At 41.6% G+C, this 23,511-nt stretch overlaps 1 protein-coding gene across 2 annotated transcripts in view; it reads left to right on the top strand.

Moving 5' to 3' along the window:
* The window catches only part of LOC117160296 (uncharacterized), a 67,598-nt gene that overhangs the window by 25,467 nt on the left and 18,620 nt on the right, over positions 1 to 23,511 (top strand). The gene's annotated exons all lie outside the window — the stretch shown is intronic.

The raw sequence follows: 23,511 nt of genomic DNA, 5'->3' as shown, positions 1-23,511 counted from the left end.
TTATCGAGTGCAACTCGAGGCACAGATTTATATAGAAAATTGATTAGGTTAAAATGTAATTCCAATTCCTCGATGTTAGATTATTATAATATTTCCATATGATACGGTGTTACAGCAATAAATGGCAATAGTCGCTTAAGCACAGTAGAATTCCGTTTATGTGAATTAGGGAGGGGGGATTAAGCGATTCATATAGCTGAAGTTCATATATTAGAAACTTGAAAATAGATAACCTTCCTGACCCGAATAAATAGATTCTGCAGTTTGTTTAATCTCCCGCTAACTAGGATTTTCTTCTAGTGGATACTTCATCATGTTAATAGAGTTTTGCTGTATTTCAATTTAGTTAAAACTCAGTGTCTGAGTTTTATCAAGAAACCATATTTATTTTCAGGTAAAGAATGAAAATCACCACGGGGATTCTATATTTAACTAATATCAGTGTATTACAAGATCCGTGAGATATTCAGTAGAAAAGCTTAGACAAGCATAATATTAAAGGTATCTGTACAGACAAGTAGAATCTCCTTAATCCTGTCAGTTGCTACCTTACTGCAGACGTGTCTTCAGTCGTCTGTTCTCTTTAATCCAATCTTTACTTCGTTTTCCCACCATCTATATTTACCTTCTATATTTACCTCCCACCTACAACATCCAAATTCACGAAATCCTGGACAACCCTAACGGTAGGAGGAAAATTCTTCACCATTCTTGTCTGCAGCAAATTGGTCATATTTTCTGAAGATTTGTCAAACTTTTCCCAGCCATTTCTCCGAAAGAATGAATAAAAGATGTCGACGCGCCTTTCGATCTTTCTTTTGAAAATTCAGGTACAGATGCAGGCACGCGGGGACAGTTTTGCATCGGGTAGGCGGCGTCCAACGGTTCCTTGCTGTTTGTTTTGGCGTCTGGCGGTAAAAATGCTCGGATTTCGACCAGCATCGATCGTGTGCACTGTACATTCTACGAGGCAGACTGCGGCCGCTCCTTCATCTCGTTACATTTATAGACTTACAGAGAAGACTTCGAGACACGAGCGACTCGAGACGTGTCTCGCTCGCGTTCGCCACGCGGCTCTCATATTAGTCATCCATATTTCCGATTAACGAAACGACTCGGTATCTCCGCGAGTGCAGCACAGTCGACGAAACACAAAAATACGAGGAATCCAGTGACGAGGAAATAAAGCGATTAGATGGATAACGTCGATGCTAAGGAAACCGGTGGCATTTCGCGACAGGTAGACGAGCGCCTATTGCACGCGCCTCTGCCACGCAACTAGGTCAATGGCGGTGTTCTGCCACGTTCTGATTTATGATCCTCCGCCTTCCGATCGGGGACACACCGGAGCTGACCACCCAGCTGCAGCGCGAGGGTGATAGGTTTTTCATACGGTCACGTTGCTTTGTCAACGATTAGGTTCTACAGACTATACAGCAATATTTTTCTTTTAGGTTGGCAACTAAGTGATTGCGGATTTTGCCATTAGGTGGTACTGACAAAACCCGCAATCACTTAGTTGCCAAGCCAATATTCCGCGGAATTTTTAGCGCAGACGATTGGAAGAACGTTCGTTTTAAAATGAGGAAAAGTGAATAATATATTTGACGAGATCATAGTTAGTCCTGTTGAGAATTGTGGATCTTGATAGCCGAAATAATGGTATAGGAACACTAAATATACACTTGGAATTAATATTAGAATAATTATATATTTATTTGATGAGCGATTTCTAAGATATTCATCGATACCCACTTGCACGCGTCTCACCACTTTCTTCCATATCCGACTGTTAACCGACTGAACTGTTTGCATTCATCTGTTTTCGAGACCCTACGCACACACATACCTCCACATACTGATACTCACATACAAGTATTTCTACTACGCATCTAACCTAGCCTAGCATACAAAATTATACATATCTCAATATGTTCATATATTTATTCATTAGAATTCAATATAAACGTAACGTTTTCTGCAGCAATGCCATTTCTTGAATACTAGGTTGGCAACTAAGTGATTGCGGATTTTGCCATTAGGTGGTACTGACAAAACCCGCAATCACTTAGTTGCCAAGCCAATATTCCGCGGAATTTTTAGCGCAGACGATTGGAAGAACGTTCGTTTTGAAATGAGGAAAAGTGAATAATATATTTGACGAGATCATAGTTAGTCCTGTTGAGAATTGTGGATCTTGATAGCAGAAATAATGGTATAGGAACACTAAATATACACTTGGAATTAATATTAGAATAATTATATATTTATTTGATGAGCGATTTCTAAGATATTCATCGATGCCCACTTGCACGCGTCTCACCACTTTCTTCCATATCCGACTGTTAACCAACTGAACTGTTTGCATTCATCTGTTTTCGAGACGCTACGCACACACATACCTCCACATACTGATACTCACATACAAGTATTTCTATTACGCTTCTAACCTAGCCTAGCATACAAAATTATATATATCTCAATATGTTCATATATTTATTCATTAGAATTCAATAGAAACGTTTTCTGCAGCAATGTTATTTCTTGAATATTAGGTTGGCAACTAAGTGATTGCGGATTTTGCCATTAGGTGGTACCGACAAAACCCGCAATCACTTAGTTGCCAACCTAATAATTTCAGAAGAATAGACCAATTTTAATTACTTTTTTTCTCGTGCAGAAAGATATTTTGATCTTCGCATTAGAATTTTGTACGTAATTATTAACATAATATAAATTTCCATTTTCTTGTTCATGCAAGTATTAGAAAATGTTTCGATGCAACTAAACTCTGCATTTTTCTGCAAACTTATATTTTTATGAACACAACGGAAGGAAACATGGAATTTGGGTAAACATTTGTTTCGCTGTTTCAATTCTCTAACGAATATTTTATGTATTTTTGTGAACGTACTGTACATCTTAGCAGATTACAATGTTCCATAGAATCTTAGTTATAAGAACTGGTGTCCACTGGAGCGTAACATCTCTTTGAGGTTAGATAAAATCTACATGTAAGTGAATTACAGAATTTGTTATCGTATGCTCGGAATGTTTCGTTCTGAAAGCTCGTGGGAGCAACGTTTCAACTTATCTCGTCGGATTGTCCAAGTAGACACGTCATTGGCACAAAAACGTGACGGATGTGTCGCATGTTTCCACAGCTACGTAATCATCGGCGAGGTAAAACTCGAAAAAACCAGCTCACCTCGCCGCCAGTCTTTTCTGTCGTTTAACGGCACCGTGCGTATTCCGTAATTTATGCTAAATTAATGCAAGACCTATGTGTATATCGTATACATATTCGCATGATCGTTGGACTACGGAACGCAATTTTTCTCGTTTGCGACAACCGAAAAACAAGAGGTGAAACCATAATTTGGTCGGCCGTGTGATTAACATCATCGTCCGTCGGGACGGTCATTGCCGACGAATTATAAGATCTACATCGATAAGGATTCCTCGGCTTATGCTTTCTCGGGTTAATATTCATGAGGCCAGGTTCCACCTCCGTATGGAGCTTAATCTTTGCCCGATCGATGATAAACCGGTCGATTCATAGAGAGAAAGAGGACCCTTCTTTGCTCGACGTGACCAAGGGATACTTTGTATGCTGTAACTAACAATGACTCACTGAGGATGGGCTTGTTAAAACGTCTTCTTTGGTACGTGTGCCACCGATTAGTATTAATCCATGTGGAAAAGAATTTTCTTCGTATGAGAATCCCAGGTTTCATCTAATTACACTTTGCGACAGTACACGCCTGTTTCTGATAACGTTAGCGCTATCTTTTTCCAAGTAAAAATTCAGGAAAGTCTTCACAAGATTTCTGGTGAATTATTTGGCAAGGTTTTTAATCTTTTGAAGGTACAGGTCTGTCTGTGATAACGTTAAGCTATCTTCATGCAAGTGAAAATTCAGGAAAGCTTTGACAAGATACTCCTGAGTATCTTTCAGTGGAACTGGTATTTGACTTAGTCCTAGCGTGGCAATCAGCTACCTAAATATTCATTTTAGCGTTTCCTTGAACAATTTTATATTTTCTGAAAGCTGTATCACAAAAGTGTAATCTCATGTCCTATAATATTACATTGGCAACTAAGTGATTGCGGGTTTTGTCAGTGCCACCTAATGGCGGAACCTAATATCCCTAACCTAAGTTAATTGGTTACCTAATAGTTGCCAACCGAGTATCAAGTATTTCATGATCGAAGAAATTCGTAGTTGTAAAAATATTGAATTGCACGTAATATGCAAAAAAACATATAAAATATCCACAGTGAAATGCAATTTATGTTGCATTTGTTGAAATATGAGATTACATAAAAATCAACAGTCCATTCATAATTCCGCGTTAATTTACTAATTGAACTAGTATTATACTGTATTGATACTACTATAGTGCTTCAAAGAATACGATACAGTACAAAAGGACAATTGCAAGATCTTTTTCCTACAATTGCAATTAACGATACTAATTATCGCACGCTTTTGTTCGACTTGGCAACTAAGTGATTGCGGATTTTGTCATTAGATTGTACTAGCAAAATCCGCAATCACTTAGTTGCCAACCAATAGATGTCTCCACACTAAAAATGTTCTGTATAAGGTTAAATGTTGTAATTTCAAATTTACCGACACATTTAGATAATCAATAAATACTCAAAAAATACCACATAGTACAACCAACAAATCATAGCTATGATTCTTAAAAAAAACTGGAACAACAAAATCCCTAGATTTGCACGTAAGCGTGCCAATTCCCCTCCAGACGCCCTATCAAACTCGCTCAATGAAACTAAGAAGAGAAGATCAACAAACAAGCGTAGGATTCCAGAAAATTATTTCGTCCTGAGTCGCGCGCTAATTGCTCTCTCATCGTAGACAGTACTTTTAATTGGACTTCCGAGAAACGGTTGGGCTTGCAGGCCAAGCTTCTCGGTCCACGGTAATTTACTTTGGTCTTGTTCCGTTCTGTTCGAAGGGAGGAGAACCTCGAGTTTGCTCTCGTTTGACGTTGGATCTGGCGGTTGGTCGAAGCCGCATGATCGCGGTAGGTTTCGACTGAAAGGTATGAAAAGTGTTTTTTTGGGGTGGGAAGGAGCGGTATATAAAGGGGAGAGGGATGAGAGACGGGGAGAAGGAAGGCAGTGCTTCCTTAAGGACCTAATCTCTTAAAGACAAGGCAGATTATTCCGCCTCGTTCCGCTCGCTGCGAAGAGTCAAGAGTCGCGGTGGCTCCCTTTAATTTTCCCGCCGTCCAATTATCTTGGCATGGCTGCCTCGTGGTAATATCCATCGACGGACATACACAGCGACTGATCGAACGTTTTAACGACTCCTCCCCTATCCCGCCGGTGTGCTCCTTTTTCTACGCTTAAATCAAGATGAATCTATGCACCTAAGTATACACTGGCGTGCGTTGTTTCTCTGCCAGCATTTTTCAATTAATCGCAGCACCATAAGCCAGATTACGTTATTACCGTAGTGCACCTGATCGTTTCGACGAGAATCGTGGAAACCTACTTTCCCAAAGTTTCCACCCTCCGAGCGAATTCTTTGCTTCAAAAAATAGCAACCGATTGTCGTCGAATTTTCCCATGCGCGTACATTATACCGGCGAGTTTCTCGATGGATAAAACTGGTAAGGAAAACGAGCTTAAGTGAAAAAAAAAAAAGGAAGAAACGGGGAGAAAGGAACGAAAGAAAGAGCCATGAGAGTCGATCGGTGGATCGTGATCGGCTGGGTGCCCACGATTAGCAAGAGAAAAGCAGGGAAAGTAGATTAGGCTATTGAATTGGGTTACACGCACAATACGAAATAATAATGAAGCGTACACGCAGGCACACTGCGCACATTTGCGATCGACAAATGAAACGGAATAAGAGGATTGGCTGGTCGGCAGTCATCCTGAACGAGATTGGCCGGACCGTAGGGGGTGGCGGTGGGGACACGAGGGTAGCCGCCGAAACGAGATGAGATGGGAAGAAATAAGGAAGATTGCTTCCCTTTTTCTCCTCTCCTCGTTTTATATTTCTCCTTCTCTCTTCCATTTCCTCTCTCTCTCGCTCTTTTTCCCCTCCTCGTCTCTACTCTCTTTTTCCTCGAGCTGTGTGTCCTGCTGGCTGTGGCATTGTCGCCGGCCCACCACCAGCGACGACCAGAATGGCGGACATAATGCCGTCGTTTGTCAGTTCGCTCCGTTTGTCCGGCTCTCTTGGCCACGTGATTAGCCGTGCCTTCCAGAGCGACCATTGAAATGCGCACAAACAACGCCGCCCCGGCCTCCGCAGCGCCAATTATTATCGACGCTTTGAACCGGCGCAGCGCGCCGTTCGGAACCGGCCTCGTCACCCTTAACCCACTTGCCGTGATTTACGAGGCTTTCTACGCGTCGCGACGCGCTCCTCTCGCCTTTTCATTCCAGTCAACGCTCATCTTTCTTTACAGAGGGATGGTAAATCCGGTAATATTGGAGAAGGGATGGGGCATTTCGGGTAATTGGATCGTCGAGGGCACCATTTATTGTTTGCGATTGTGTGCTGTATAAACTTGTTTGAAAAGAATCAGGTTCGGTTATTTTACGATTTCAATTCGTGTTTTATTGACTTGGCAACTAAGTCATTGCGGACTTTGTCATAGGTTGTAATGACAAAGTCCGCAATTACTTAGTTGCCAACCCAGTACTTGTTCGCAGTACGAGAAACCGTTCGAATTTTCTCTTATATTTGATCAATATGTCTGGTATCAGGCAAGTCTTTGTACTATAGAATTTTACTATTATTTATGTTACCTTACGACGGATCAATTTATGGATCATTCTATTGGTTGGCAACTAAATGATTGCGGGTTTTGTCAATACTACTTAATGGCAAGATCCGCAGTCACTTTGTTGCCAACCCAATGGCTACTAAATCATTCGTTTCTTGAACGACGAAATTAATAGAAAGTAGAGTTGTGGATTAATTTAGGCTTCTAAGAGGCTCGCTTCTCAGTCTCAATAATTCATCTAAATTCTGTTGCAAGTGCACTTCTAGCTTCGTCGAATCAATTTATAACGAGTTCACCCTTCAGTTCCATCACGAGTATCGATATCGATCTTTGTATAAAGCGGGCGGTTAATTCCTCAATAAGATATCCAGCTATCGAGAATAATTCCTAGAGTGTATGCGCTGGCATCGTTCGATCGGCTTGGCCAGTCAATTTTGCGGCGAAAATTGATCGAGAAATACAAGCGGCGGTGTGCCCTACCGCCTGCTCCCAGCATGCTTGACAAAAAACCATAATCGTGTGCCGCAGGAGGAACCATCTGCGGCTTCGAAAATCATGATGCGGACCATGTGCCGCCTGCCAACGATACCCTTGCAACGCAAGGGCTCCTCCGTAACTTACCTCCTCTTTCTCTCTCTCTCATCTCCCCCTCTTTCTCTGCTGTATATTCGACACACCGTAAAACGCGCGCACCTATGTTCTCCTGTGTGTACGTGTTTGCCCGCGTCAGCAGAATGGATCAGTTTAGCGCGTTCGAAACCGCGACGAGAAATTGCCGATAATCCTATTTCGTTTCTTTTTTTGTTCATTCGTCCGTTCGTCCGTTTATGCTCTATGTTTTGTAGTATCGGGTTACAACGATGGCGAGAGCTATGGTTCGCGTGTAAGAGCCGCGATGTTTACTTCGAATATATATTGGCTTGGCAACTAAGTGATTGCGGATTTTGTCAATACCATCTAACGACAAAATCTGCAATCACTTAGTTGGCAATCTGTGAGCTTAGCTTCGACTTACAGGATTAAGTCGCAGCTGGTGTCGTTGGGTTAGAATCGACCGCAGTTGGGTAAATTACTTCATTTTGGAATATTCCATCCTGTTTTGTATTCCACGAGTTAGCTGATGTTGATTATTAATGACGTTCGTCATATTAAGTATTGAAGGTTAAATAAAATGATGCGTTATGTTCGTGTGTATCTCAACAATACCCTGAGGGATGTATATGATACGTTTATGATATACTCAACAATATCCTGAATCGAAGATGAAAAAGTTGGTGTTGTTCTATGTTTCAAATCAATTGTAACATATAAGGCATATTACAAAGGATCTTTTAACCAATTGCAGTGGCTGCAAGCAATATTTACACACCGTTGTATTTATTATAACATTTACACATTTGAATCCAAGTATATGAAAAATTTAGTACTATAAAAATGAAATATTGAATCTGATAAAAATACGATTGATTGAAAAATATTCTTTGTAGCCGCTGTAAGTTCTAATGAAATTCTTCTCTAGTTACATGACCTACGTATTTCTAGTTCACACTTTGTTTGTCACACCGAAATCACATGTTTCTCTCAGGACACAACGGGAGTATTTTTATTATTCAAAGCATATAATGGCAAAATAATAATAAATTGATGATGTAAGACAACATTCTTCGCTAATGGACCGTTTATCTTATTGGTGGTCACAGGTGGCGCCGTGGTAATAGTTAATAGCGACATATTATAACAAGGCTTCGTTTATTTCAACAAACCATTCGCATTCGTTATTTCGTCGTAAACAAAACATGCAGAATATATTGTTGAAACGCGTAGAAGATATTAGTAAACAGTATTTGCTCATTCTGTATATAATAGTAAAGTATGTGCACACTTCTAATTTCAATGATATAATTATAAAGCAGCATTTACAATTATTTTCTAAGGTGTGTTTATAATAATATTCGTAGATTTGTTCTCATTTTGTTTTATTGATGTTCCAATAAAAATGTTTAATTGTTCAATGGGGCACTTTTTATCTCAAAGTATCTTCTATTTATCGGTTGTATTGAAAATGCCCTAACTGTCAATTTTCATTCAATTTTTACAATTGTAAGAAGTTGAAGCGCACAAATGACCACACCGTAGCGTCACAGGAGAAACCGTGGTCATATATGACCCTCGTGGCAGCCAAAATGTTAAATAATTCCCAACAATTGATCCCTATTAAACTACAACAGAAAATCCTCGGTAAATAGTGCTTGCCATAGTCAACCATTCTACAAACGCTATTGTCCAGGTTGCGTACGGTTCATGCGGAAATCCACTTGCACGAGATTTACAGAGTCCTTCGGCCATAATTCTTGTCAGGACAACGTTCCCGTTGTCCCAGATCGGCTTCAATAGCGGCTGTGTGTGCGACAGGTGGCGGCGCTTTTCTATATCCTTGAGCTCGTGCAGATAAGCCGATAACCGTATCTGCGAGATTTCACGCTGCGAATACAGCGTAGAAACGGCAAACAAGATAAGGTAGATGGCGCGGATAACGCAAGTAGCTCGGCACCCGATTCCAAATCGCCGCTCTAAAACGCCTGGCGCTACCTTCTTCTCGCCTCTCCCCGCCGTTCGATATCGCTTAGCGTGTAATCCCTGCTAATTAACCGATCTGCGTCCTTTTTCATTAATTTAGAGAGGCGCGGCGAGTGCGATATTCTCGGCTCGGTTCTGCATGTCACTGGGCAATTTAGCGTGCGACACTGTGTACACATTTTAGGCAGGAACACGGGTCGGCTCGGTGATACCCTTAATTACGAGTCAATTGGAGGCAAAACGCGGCACGAAACCGGCCTCGTCGCCACGATAAGCTGCGACTTTTTACGAGGTTTCTTTCCGTCCGCTTCGAAGTCGACGATGAAAGTTTTGTTGCCGCCGGGATCAATGCTACATAGCTATCGTCAGAGAGTGGTCGCTTGTTTCCGACCTGTTTGGTCAAGGATTTGTAGGGCATTCAGGGAATCCGTGGAATGGAACGTAAAAAGATCCGATCTGAACACGAAATCGTTTCTAACCTAACCCCGATTTAGGCAACTAATTTTCTCTATTATCGTATTAGTGAAACTGTTAAATCTAAACTTTAGAACTCTGGCTTTAGACCTTTACGGTTACGTGAGATCTCTGCGATAACGTGAAACTTTAAACCATGTTATCTTTGAAATATGTTTTCTTATCGAATTGCTTTTTTTTTTTTAGAAATACTCTGTGTTCTATTACGATACTTAAAACCTGTGAGACTCGAAATACCAAGGTAGATTCGAACGGTGCAACTTCATCAAACGCGCGTCGATGCTCGAGACGGATGACGAAGTATTACGTGTTACATAATATTCGACGGGATCTCGGCGAGGCGAGACGTACAAGTTGCCACCTGTTCGCCTGTTTCTCGCGACGCTGCATACCGAACGTATATCTTAGATCGAAGCAAACTTCTTTTCGGAGATAAAAGTGCCGATTGTTGTTCTGTTCGTAGCCGTTTATTATGTCGCAATTTGAAAGAGGCCAGAGAAATTAATACGGCGTAAAAGGGGGTGAAAGGAGATCGCGTACAATCAGCATCGCCGCCATTGTTTCCGTGGGCGCGCGAGGATTCTTTCGCTTTTTTAGAAACTCATTGTCGACAAGGAATCCGAACTGGCTATTCATTACGTTTCCATCTGTACTCGGACAATAACCGCAGATTTTTTTTCCTTTTCATGGTTTTTGCGTATTTAACGACTGGTGGTCGTGCCGTACACAGCTTGTTAAGAGAATTTAACAAGCACTTGCGGTTCCGTGTCAACAGCGATCGTTTAAAAGTCAGCAACAATACGTGGAACGCGTTTCGTCGCCCTACTTTCCCGGAAGACGATCGACGAAGTTTTGTAACCGCCTGCGCAACTATTTTTGTGCACTGACGCGGTATTCCTAGAGAAAGAAGCGTTTTTATGTGTCATCGGTTTCGGTTGCGTCATACTCGTTGGGAATAATTACGGTAGCACGACGTTTATACAGACCCCATTTATTTTCTTCGTGCTCTATCGAATGAACCTGTGTTGCTGAATTCGTCTCAAGATCACAGGAGAAGGACGTGATGAGTCACATGTTTTATATACATTTCACGTGTTTTATAGGTTGGCAACTAAGTGATTGCGGATTTTGTCACTAGGTGGTACTGACGTAGTTACCAACCAATAGAAAGGGCAATGTTTACGTTCAATGTACCGTCGATCACTTTCCAATCGAAATTATCTTTTCATTCGATTTTGAGATCAAACGTACGCTCTTGTATTTTTGAATAGTTAACAAATATTACGCATTGCAATTCAAATATTTAGAAACCAAACACTTTGAAGACGGAAAAGTTTTTGCCACCTGTTTTCTTTCGCGCAACAGCACAATTGTCCTGTCATAACGAGTCCCTTTTTTCGTCTCATTCGAGCCACCGCTACGATACTGTACCTACGTCTGGAAGCCTTATTTTCTCCCTTAAAACTCGAGAAGGGCGATGCGCGCATTAGTCTCGTTTCTATTTCACGACACACCGTTGGTATCCTTTGTCGTTTATCATCCGTGTTATTTATCTCTAAAATTATACTACCATTACATTGCAACCTAACCTCGAAATCTATAAACACAGAACTCCAAATCTTCTTATCTAAACTCCAAATGAAACCATATCCTACGTATACATTCTCGGTCACACGTATACAAGCAGTCGAAACTGCTGAGAAAGTGGTTCGTATCCGAACTTGTCTCATCTAACATTGTCAGTCCGCGTAAACCGGTCGATGGCTACAACGAAATCGTGTAAATCAGAAATTAGGTCCGTGGGCAAAGGTGGCCAAAGGCACGAACACCCGGAAGCCTTATTATTCCATTGACGAGAAAGACGAAGACCACGGCTCTTGCTTCCACCAAGAACAAGACGATAAAGAGAAAAAAAGAAAGAAATATTAGACCCGCCTCGATTTCGGGGTACGTTTCGTAGCGGCGGGCGCGTGCCCAGGCGCAAACGAGCGAACGTTGCGAAAAACAGGTAATGGCGTTGAAGTGCATTCGGCAGCTGCACGCTATGAATACCGGGCATGAATACCCTGCACGAGGTGAAGAACATGTGCGAGCCCATGTCTTCTTTTGGACCCATGGCCCGCACACACTATGGCTCACGATAGCCGACGATGATGGTTGCGCGCTCGTAGGTCTCCTCGAGCCCTATCAAGTGGAAAAGATACGTCCTGCTCGTCTATCCGGCCCCAAAGTATTATACGCTATCGAGAGCTGCACGTTTTTTTATCTTCTTCACCGATCGACCTACGTTCGACACACGTCTCTACCTATCTCTTTCTCTTCTACAAGCTAGCCGAGAGCCTTCCTTGTTTACAGACGCGTGTTGTTTCTATCTCGCTCGCTGGCTGGTCGCGCGCTTGCGACCCTTCATCCTTGCTGGCGAGCTGCATCTTCGTCTGTTCAAGAGCCGTATAATGTTTCCTGCTTTCGTGCGGAACACGCGCATGCAAACTTTCGAATATGAGCGCCACCGTTCGGTTTCTCGTTTAATTCCATTCGCGGACACGCTTCAATTACGTGGCGTTCGTTCGCCCGTCCCGATGCATCTCGCTTCTCTGTAGGCGTAGACGCAGAGAAAAATATGGCGGCATTGCGAGTATCTGAGTTTATCGAGGGACAATCCGTTTAATAATTAGAGTTTATATATTGTGTTGGCAACTAAGTGATCGCGGATTTTGTCAGTACGTGATATTAACAAGGTTGGTATAGTTGCCAAGCCAGTAATAGCAGATCACGTTTAGATAAGTAAATCTAATCAGCAGAAGCTCATTAATCGACGTTAATCGGATCATTAATTGGACGTTAAGTGAAATTTTATTCCAATAAATAGAGTTCTAATGTATATTATTGAGGATGTATAACAGTGGAGTTGGTGCTTTATTTGTTACACCGTTTTGAGGGGAATATTTCTTTTTTCTAACGTGTTATATTGCACGTGGTGGGCGTTGGGGTAGAACATGGTGTTACGCGAGGGAAACAGAAACAGATCTTAATAGGAGGATAAATACCCCTGTCGGTTCGTTGGCCGCGTTGGTTTTTTATATCGTCGTGGCACGAACCCTTCTTCAACCCTCTCTCGACGCGTCCCTTTTTCTTCTTTATATCTGTGTAGTGGGCCACCTCGTTGATCTTCCTCCGGTGAAGAGGCGTGTAAAGTATCTCTCTTGAGGATAATCTGAACGATGTATCGAGATTATCCTATTATTAAGACACTACTCCATATAATATGACACTAACTACGTAATACGTGTCGATCTTCCATTATAATTAAATACACGATCAAGTTTTAATTGCGAATAATTTGACAAATTTTTTATTGCGTATTTAACTCTGTGAGACACTTCGTTCTTCTTTTCTTCATTCGATACGCACCTACCTTGAGCCTAGCAGGCCACCTCATCGAAGTCCTTGAGGATGAGGCTATCTACTATGTTCGTTGGTGGTCGCAGCATTTTCAATATTCTTCCAACGTTTATTATTACGGTGACAGTTTAATTTCTTATTTGTTAAATTATTGTAGTAGTTTCGTTACAATAAAATCCACACAATGTTTCGCAACTTTTTTATTGTTTTTTTATTGTTGATAGTGTAACATAGGGAAAACTTGAACAATAAGTATAGTACTAGAAATTCCATGTTTTAAATTATTATAAGTAACATAATTATTAATATTTATTGCTTACAAAAAGTCCAAGGTATTTTTTATAATTTTAATACCAGAAATAGAATAAATATTTCATTTCTTAAATCGGTCATTTTAAATTCTTTATTATTTTACATTACGTCATTTATCAAAGGCTTAATTATTCTTATTGTTACAACAATATTTTGTTAAGATTTGGTCAGGAAGTTCAGAGCGAAACACAGACAATGAAACGATGGAAATCGATCTTTAGAGTCGGCTTATATTTCATTTTATCGTTTCTGAACGACCTCGATGATCCGAATCGTTTTAAACGAGAGTTACGAGCAGACGTGTCGACAGGTTACACCGCCGCGTGAAACGCGGCAACATAACCGGCGATGCTGATTAACCAGTCATCGATTTCTATCGATCGTATCGTCGTGCCATCGATCCGCCCGCCATCTGGTCGAACCGGCTGTTCTCTCCGTTTTCGTGTACGAGGAATCGCGATGCGCAGTTGGCAGCGGTCAATTTCCCTTTCATCCTGATAATTTCGTTACTATCCTTTCTTAAAAATATGTGGCGCTAGGGTGGCAAATTTGAAGGCAACGAAATCTCTCAATTTAGAGGATAGTGAGATGTTAATATCTGCGAAATTTATTTGACAAACTAGAAAAATGAAAACATGATCGAGAGTCGTATTAGGTTGGCAACTAAGTGGTTGCAGATTTTGCCATTAGGTGGTATTGACAAGATCCGCAATCACTTAGTTGCCAACCTAATAAATAGATTGCAAATGTTCAAGCAAATTCATATTTTTATGAACACAAAAATTTGTTTCGCCTACTAAAAGTTATAGTATAATAATCGCCTACTAAAAAACAATTAGATTGCGGATGTTTACGCAAATCCATACTTTTCTAATCATAATGGGAGAATAAAGAAAGATATGATACATTGTAAACATCTTTTTCAATTTATCGTTACCTGTGTATCTCCTTGTGGTAAATGCTTTTATGGAAATTAGTAATCCGTTTCTTGATTGTGCAGCTATGTAATGAAATTTGATTTCAGTTTGATACATTGCAAACATCTTTTTCAATTTATCGTTACCTGTGTTATCTCCTTGTGGTAAATGCTTTTATGGAAATTAGTAATCCATTTCTTTATTGTGCAGCTATTTAATGAAACTGAGAAATGTTCGTATAAAAATGTATAGAAGTATAGTTGATCGTTTTTAAGAGGTGAGTCTGGCTTCAAAGAGAAAAATTGATTTGCTGTTTTACAAAATTCTATGAAAACTGTTGGTTTGAAACCGTGAAAGACAAATGCTGGAAATCGAAGACATAGAATCTGGAGGGTGACGACGATGGTCGATGAGATTTCGGAGGCAGCGACACAGGCGGCAGCTGCCGTCTGCCAGGGCGGTCACCCCCGACGACGTATGCAAATCATCCAAGTATTCCCCTCGGGGAGCTGCATTCGTCCTTGCGCGTCCGTGAATACGTATAATGCAACGATTAAGAGACGAACACGTCTCTTGGGTAGGGAAAGCAATTAAAAAGCAGCACTCGAAGGTATTTAAGCGTCGACGGGACTCCGCAGCTGAGGGCGTCTTCGGCAAGAGGTGCTCTTGTGCCACTTGAAACGCTCTTCGCGCGGTGTACCGCATCATCGGCCGTAGTTGAGACACGGGTTGGGCTTAATTGCCGCCAACGTCGAAATTTCGAGCAATTTGCAAGCCGATGAAGCGACGACAGATGGACGCGGCAAGAAACGACTAGATACATATACACGTTTGTTTATAAATATTAGAGTACCAAATCATTGCATTCGTACAAAATAAAAATTCAAGAACTTGCAAAATATATATTTTATAAGAGTTAGAAAATTAACAATCATATGCTGATCTTCCAGTCTCATTGAAAAATTGTTGAACTAATTGAAGTTATATCGAGGGAAGTTGAGTTCAGGATTTTTTCTTATCAGGAAGCAAATCCTTTTGGCTAATGTGGTGACGTCCCAAGTAAGCCGAGGGCTTAGCACGACGTGACGAGGATTGCCCACGTTTCCTTTCGTTATTTAATTTTATTTATTGCTATAAGATTCTTGAATTCCCGCTTATCTTCATATAGTTTCAAACCGAATAATAACAACTCTTCAAATTTGTATTAACATTCTAAGCTTTATCTGAGTTTCTATAAATGTCATAATACTTGTGAATAGGAGTGTATGCATGCTATAGAGGTGGTTGAAATAAAGAAAAGAGAGCAGAAAGAAAGAGGAGGAATACGGGGAGAGCAGCGTGCGTATAGTAGGTGGGGAGGAGAGAAGGAAGAAATGGGTCTCTCCTTGAGCCTTGGTTCCGAGGGGAGCGGAATTTTGAAAACAGGTTATGGAGGCAAGAGGCGCGTGCCTGCCGACGTGTCCCACGAGTTCGGCAGCTGCGCTCGTCTGAATGGGAAGTGCCCCGAGCATGTGCGATCCACGCTTTTCGACGGAGGCATATGCGTGTACGGTTCGTGAACCGCTGGCTCGAGCCACCACTGCCAAATCGTCTACGAAAGATTATGAAAATATACACGATTCATATACCCCTCTTTCTCTGCTCTTTCTCCTTAGAAACTCTCTTCTGTCTGCTCCACCCTCTCTTTCAATGTACCCGGGGTTTCAGTGCACATTTTATATCTACACTTCACATATTGTCGTATCTGGAGCTCTAGCACGTTATGAAATCTGCACCTCCCACTGTTCTTCCACCTTTTCACCGTCTTATTCCCCTTCTTCGGCTTTTGGTCGTTGGCGTTTCTACTATTACTACGCTGCCTTCCCTAGACTCTGTCCTGACTGTTATACGCTGGCTTAGCGCCTAACTGTTCGGGGCAGCTGATAGCCACAGACGGGGGTGGCGAGGCTTGGAGTTTCCGAGATCTTCGGGTTGCATCTCGTTCCTGTATATGGTTTTAACGTCTGCCTCTGCTCCTAAAGTGGATATAAAGCAATCGAAATTGGGATCTGTCGGGGATGACTACTGCGCCGTGTGTCCCGTGGTGAACGAAATAATTCCACTCCATAGCAGAAAACCATTCCATTTCCATTGCTCCATATCGAACGTAATAACGGAGCGAGTTCGTCGATTTTCACCTAACGACGAATCGCCTTGACGTATATACTCGTATACATTCTTACGATCTTCAACGTGTTGACAGTCGCGTCACCCATATTCGGGTGACAGCGAAATTTTTGGTCAGGTCGCATCGCCGTGTTCGAGCGACGGTAGTCTCCGGTCGAGCGGCGTCACCCATATTCGGGTGACAGCGAAATTTTTGGTCAGGTCGCATCGCCGTGTTCGGGCGACGGTAGTCTCCGGCCGAGCGGCGTCACCCATATTCGGGTGACAGCGAAATTTTTGGTCAGGTCGCATCGCCGTGTTCGGGCGACGGTAGTCTCCGGTCGAGCGGCGTCACCCATATTCGGGTGACAGCGAAATTTTTGGTCAGGTCGCATCGCCGTGTTCGGGCGACAGTAGTCTCCGATCGAACAGTGTCACCCACATTTGGGTGACAGCAAAGTTTCTGGTCAGGTCGCATCGCCGTGTTCGGGCGACAGTAGTCTCCGATCGAACAGTGTCACCCACATTTGGGTGACAGCAATGTTTCCGGCCGGGCCGCGTCACCCGAATACGGGTGGCACTTCTTTGACTACTTGCGAAGGTATTTGAAAAGTATTTTCCACAGGAAGTAATAAAACTATTGAATCGTTATAAAAGCAATACGAAAATGGTTTATTAAGAAAATTGTTTAGAATGTGAAACTTTAAAGCGTTCTATACAAAGCTGAGTTTGGTCCGGACAATTTGGACAATAAGTTGTTGTTTTCTTTAAATTCTACCGTATCTTTGATCGGCCCGTTCGACGTTTTTTATCCGCATAACATAGTTTGCGCGTGTCTTATGCTTCTTCCGGAATCATTTTTCCGAACGGCGATATTGCGCTGACTCCGTCGAAGACAAGGATTTTTTGTATTGTAAATCTTCTAATAATTACATTCTTTCTTGTTGCAATTTTGCAAACCGTCAAAGCGTTTACAACAGAAATTCGCAGAAGGACTCGAACGCCAAGTTTTCGGTACCATTTGATTCCTTTTCCGATTGCGATGGCATAAGAAACCAACCAATCCTCGGCGTCTATATCGATGAAACGTACCGCAAACCGAATTAACCTTTCGCACCGGTTAATCTCTTTCGATCAGATAAAGAGAAAAAAATCAGGGGATCGGTCAAAGGAGCAGCTTCAACTCGTCGATCTTGGCTCCAGTTCAGCTGGTTGGTAGCTATCGGGGGTGGAGATTACGGAGCCGGAGGAGTCCGAGACTGGCCCGCACCTATATCTCTCCCCTCGCTTCTCTTTCGCAGACAGGAGATTTCTTTCCAAGCTGAGCATAACATATCTTAGGACTTATGAATTTCCGTGTTTAAACGAGGCGCAGCTGATACCAGACCGGTCCCGGAAGGACCAGCAGGGGGCTCTTCCCTCTCTCTCTTTCTTTGGTCACATTGGAAAATCACCCCCCTCTTCCCCTATTCTCGCGCCCTGTTTCTCTCCATCTCTCGTAGAGGCTGCAGCAGCTTTTAAGAGACACGTGACCAGAGACACGCCCAAAATTTCTCGTATAATTCGAGAATCGCTGTCGGTGCCTGTCTGGATACGTTCATCCCGGTCGTACGAGGGGTTGGCCTGTCCTTTCGATTGATGTCTTTTCTCTGAGGGAAGACCGCGCCTCTGTTACTGTGAATCGCTTAACAAATTGACAGTCGAGTCGAAAAGCATACAAGAATCTGCTCTCCCCTTTCTTTCTTTTTCTTCTCCTCTTCTCATGCCAAGGTTCAAGATGATGCTGTTCAGTAGAATCGGTCAATAACGTCTATCCGGTTCGGGGAGTGTGTTCGCATTTGGATCAAGGCAAACAACGATCTTCCATGCGTTTCAGATTTTCCACGTTCGTTTGCCGGCCATTTACATTTTCTAGATCGCGTTTCAATTTTTCTACTACGCGTAACACGCGTCCACCTTTCCTTTCCATCAACGAAAGCGGATATGCCTTTACGCAACGGCTGCCGTGCTCCACAAACAATGCATCACGCTAATTTTTCGTTTTTGCTTATGTAAATATTCGTCGATCGGACTTACTGTGACGCGAGCACACTTGTAGAAAGAATCTTAATTACCCGGTGCATAGATGTTCTTATGTAACGTCCGCGGTATGGACCAATCAATATTCCACCGATATTATGCTATTTATACTCGCTTAACACTTTGACTGCCACGCCGAAATCACATGTTCCGCTGAGGACGCCACGGGAGTATTTTTACTATTCAAAGCATATAATGGCAAAGTAATAATAAATCGATGATGTAAGACAACATTCTTCCCCAATGGGCCGTTTGTCTTATTGGTGGTCACGGGTGACGACAATGGCGCCGTGGTAACAGCTGATAGCGACATATTATAACAAGGCTTCGCTTATTTCAACAAACCATTCGCTTTCGTTGTTTCGTCGCAAGCAAAACGTGCAGAATATATTGTTGAAACGTGTAGAAGATATTAGTAAACAGTATTTGCTCGTTCTATATATAATAGTAAGGTATGTTCACACTTCTAACCTCAATTATATGATTATAAAGCAGCATATGCGATTATTTTCTAAGGTGTGTTTATAATAATATTCGTAGATCACCCCTCAAAGATATGGATGCAAACACAGTGCACCGTTAGATGCAACATTTGTTCTCATTTTTTTTTTAATTGAGGTTCCAATAAAAATGTTTAATCGTTCAATGGGCACTTTTTATTTCAAAGTATCTTCTATTTATCGGTTATATTAAAAAATTAGGATCGAACTGTCGATTTTCATTCAATTTTTGCAATTGTAAAAAGTTGCAAAATCAATGGCGGCGTCACAGGAGAAACCGTGGTGGGTCATATATGATCCACGCGGCAATCACAGTGTTAAACTTCGCGAGACTCGCAGGGAAGACGTTAGAACTCGCGACGAGATGGTTTCGTGTGGTTGCGAGTGCGCGTGTACTCGGACCTGTCCTCGACTCGTCGCAGACGTTAACGAATTGCAGACCTCTGACAGCACGAAGTTGTCGCGTTTATTGACACATCGCTGCTTCTTGGCAGCCCAAATAAATGGATTTTCCGAGTGGATCATTCGAATCGTTGTTTGCTTTCTTTCCAGACTACCAACGATATTAGGTCTTCCGAAAAGTTCCTTTCGTTTCATAAGGTGATAATAGATGAACGACAATTTCTGTTTTATATTATTTTATTGAATCAGGTATGATCCATGTTAGTGCATAATTCAATAAAGTAATATAAAATAAAAAACACTGTGTGTCTATTATTTCTTTATAAAACGAAAGAAACTTTTTGGACGACCTAATAGCTACCTCTTCTCTGAAATATTGGCTTGGCAACTAAGTGATTGCGGATTTTATCATTGGGTGGTAATAACAAAACCCGCAATCACTTAGTTGCCAACCTAATAGAATCTTCAAATAAAAATTCTCTACTCTCAGCACGAGATTACAAGACCATCGACTTATTCGTGTTACTACAAATTCACAACGAAGATTACACAATGCGTAGATATTATCGTTTGTTCTGATAAGATTACCAGTCTATGACATAAATTAGACGCTAAATCAACAGCATTATGAAACAATTACTACATTGGAGCGTAAGGAACCATATTTACAGAAAAATCTGTGGAACGACATCGTGCGGACTATTCGCAACTTTCATCGTGTTAAGATAAATGTTCGATCTCATTTCTCTGCCAACAGATTTTAACACTTTACCGACCGATAGCAGATTAATCGAATTTTTATCGCCGATGCTTACCGACCGATACCCTATTAATTGGCTTATTGTCGCCGACGCTTACCGACCAATAGCTTATTAATCGCCTTTTTATCGCCGACAATCTTTCTCATTATTTGAGCAGTAATTTGTTATTTACTACTAAGGTACCTTGCTCGGTTGTGTCAGTTGCGTTGCTTTCTAAGCTCCCACAGTTTTATTCCAATTTGAAAAACATACCGTTCGCGATGAACGAAAAGAATGGTATTGGAGAGTCTAAACAGAAACAGAGCCGGCGCCAAGTAGAATCTGCGCCTGAGCTGCCGGTCAGACGTGCGTATACTGTTGAACCGCTAGCGGTCAGTAAAGTGTTAAGAGTGTCGCCTATGGAAACGTTGCTACTGGTTTGCGTCCTTTGCGGGCGTTCAAGTCTCTAATTGTCAGCGCGCCTTCTCTCACGTGTTTGCGATCTATAGTTCGATTTTGTTCCACACTTTTTCCATGGAATAACGTAGAGAAAAAAATTGCAAGATTTTAAGAAGCTTTTGGTAGAAAGATAGAGGAATTCGTGGATCTAACTAGGTGACACAAGAGAGGAGCTGCATCGTAAGTTAAAGTACGGCCCACGTGGTCTGCTCTTGATAATTGATCATTTCCCTCGTCGACGCGCCGTTAAACGCTTCTGCCCGGCGAGATCGTTCTCAACACGAATCGCGAACCGTCTTGAATTTAGGTTATTTTCTAATTGCACGCACTTTACCGTAACTTCCGGTCTCGCGGTGCCGTGCATCACGCTCCTCTGCACGTTCACTGCGTTTTTTACCATTTTTTGACAAGATTCACCGCCAAGATAATCTCGTTCTCTATGTTTATCTGTTATTTCCTTCTTGATAGAAGCTGTTTAAAACGAGGTAATCGTTTCTAACGAATTGTTCGAAAAATATTTGATCAACGACCAACTGCTTTGTCTCCGAGTTTCTTCGAAGTCTTTTTGTTGAAAGTAGAATTACATTATTCTATCGAAAAATTCATTCTCCGTGACAGTTCCCATTGTAAAGGCAGCTATAACAATAAAATCGAAGTTTCCGATCTGTATTCAAAGACAAAGCACGATTCACACGACACACCTATGGAGGAACTCGTTTTTATCTTTCATAGAATATCGTTTGAAAGGCGAATCAAAGTTTCTTATCATGCAAATGGAACACGATTCCTTTCAGCAACGTCTCTTTCAGCTTCGATAGTCAAACGACATCTCCATGTTTTTCACCATCCTTTTTTTTCCTTTTTTATCATCGAACAGTTCCGTAGATCGCCATAGGCAAGTGCGAACGTTCCAATAACGATTGACGTCACGCAACTCGACGCAAGGTGGCAGTTTTGTGTGTCACATCTAGCGTGTTAAATCGAACGGAATCGACAACGTTCGAGTTCCGTGAAATCGTTGCGATACTGTAACACTAGAACTATCGATAGCTATTTAGCTATACGCCTTAGGCGATAGCTACACGAAGCCATTTCTACGAAAACCAGTCAAAATAACTGGTCTTTTAGAAATACCTAATAATAGAATATTTTTATATTTGTTGATTTATTACTTTCTTACAGAAGCAATTCCATGTTATGTAGTAGACTTTTCGTATTATTAATCCATCTGGGACCATCGTCTCTAAACGAGGATTGACACATTTATAAAATTGTAGAACCAGTCATTTTGACTGCTGTGGTATTTCTAGTGTTAGCATCTAGCGATTTAGCGATCGATCCGGAATTTTCTTGATAACTGATATCGTCATATCGAATGACACGCGGTAAAAATTTTGAAAACGTGTGGCAAGTTGTACAAAACGAGGAAACTGGTTAATTGGGGGTCGATAAACAGATTGCAGCACCCTCTTACACTTTGACAAGAACCAGTTATATCGACTGGTATTAATATAAGTAGCCTTGATACAAAATTATTTTTAGTTTGAATACATAAAAAACAAAATAGAATTCATTATATTATTCTTTTAGCTATCGTTGCGAAAGTCGTTACGTCATTGCGGAAAAAGATATAACGCGAAGTAGGAATTTTAAAATGAAATTGTAAAACCAGTCAATTCGACTGGTGTGGTAGTTCTAGTGTTAACACGCCTAATTTCCCCGGCACGTATCTATCGAATGAATCATGGCAACGACGATTACATGTTAACCGGTTGCTATCTTTCTACGTGACTTGTGGCAAATCACCTTCGACTCCGCCATCCACCAACTCTTAATAAATTCACGATGCTATTATAGTTAGCAGCGCTATTACGAGGTCGCGGTTTTTACAGAAACACTGGCAGGAAATATATTGGATTGGCAACTAAGTGGTTGCGGGTTTTGTCAATACCGTCTAACGAGAAAATCAGCAATCACTTAGTTGCTAACCTAATACATAGACTAGAGTTAAACCGTTCATTATCGCGAGCAATATCGCGTATAACTTACGACACGTCTATTACTGGGACAAGGTCGTCGTGAAATCTGCAATGTCCTCTGAAAAACGATTCCGGTTAAGATCGGATCGGCTACGATCGAGTTCGTGCTCAATAGATCGCGTTCGTGTACTGTATGTACAATCGATGGATAAACGAGGATTCATCACGTTGATTAATTAACATTTTACCGACCGATAGCAGATTAATCGGTTTTTCGTCGTTGACATTTACCGACCGGCTTTTTGTCGCCGACAATTTTTCCCATTATTTGAACAGTAATTTGTTATTTATTATTAAAGTACCTTGCTCAGTTGCGTCAGTTGCGTTGCTTTATAAGCTTCCACAGTTTTATACCAATTTGAAAAACATACCGTTCGCGATGAACGAAAAGAATGGTATTGGAGAGTCTAAACCGAAACAGAGCCAGCGCCAGGGAGAATCTGCGCCTGAGCTGTTGGTCGGACATGCATCATATGCTGTTGATCCGCTAGCAGTCGGTAAAGTGTTAATGAAGCGATAGGAAGAAATAGGAACACTGATGTAGCGTTTTTCTGGAGCAATGCCATTTCTTGAATATTAGGTTGGCAACTAAGTGATTGCGGAGTTTGTCATTAGATGGTAATGACAAAAGCCGCAATCACTTAGTTGCCAACCCAATAAGATGTTGTATTCTTCGATTACTTTCATCCTAC

This window comes from Bombus vancouverensis, chromosome 18 (assembly GCF_051014615.1).
Source record: "Bombus vancouverensis nearcticus chromosome 18, iyBomVanc1_principal, whole genome shotgun sequence".
NCBI classification, from domain to species: Eukaryota; Metazoa; Arthropoda; class Insecta; order Hymenoptera; family Apidae; genus Bombus; species Bombus vancouverensis.
This window is presented reverse-complemented; position numbering and strand designations above follow the sequence as displayed.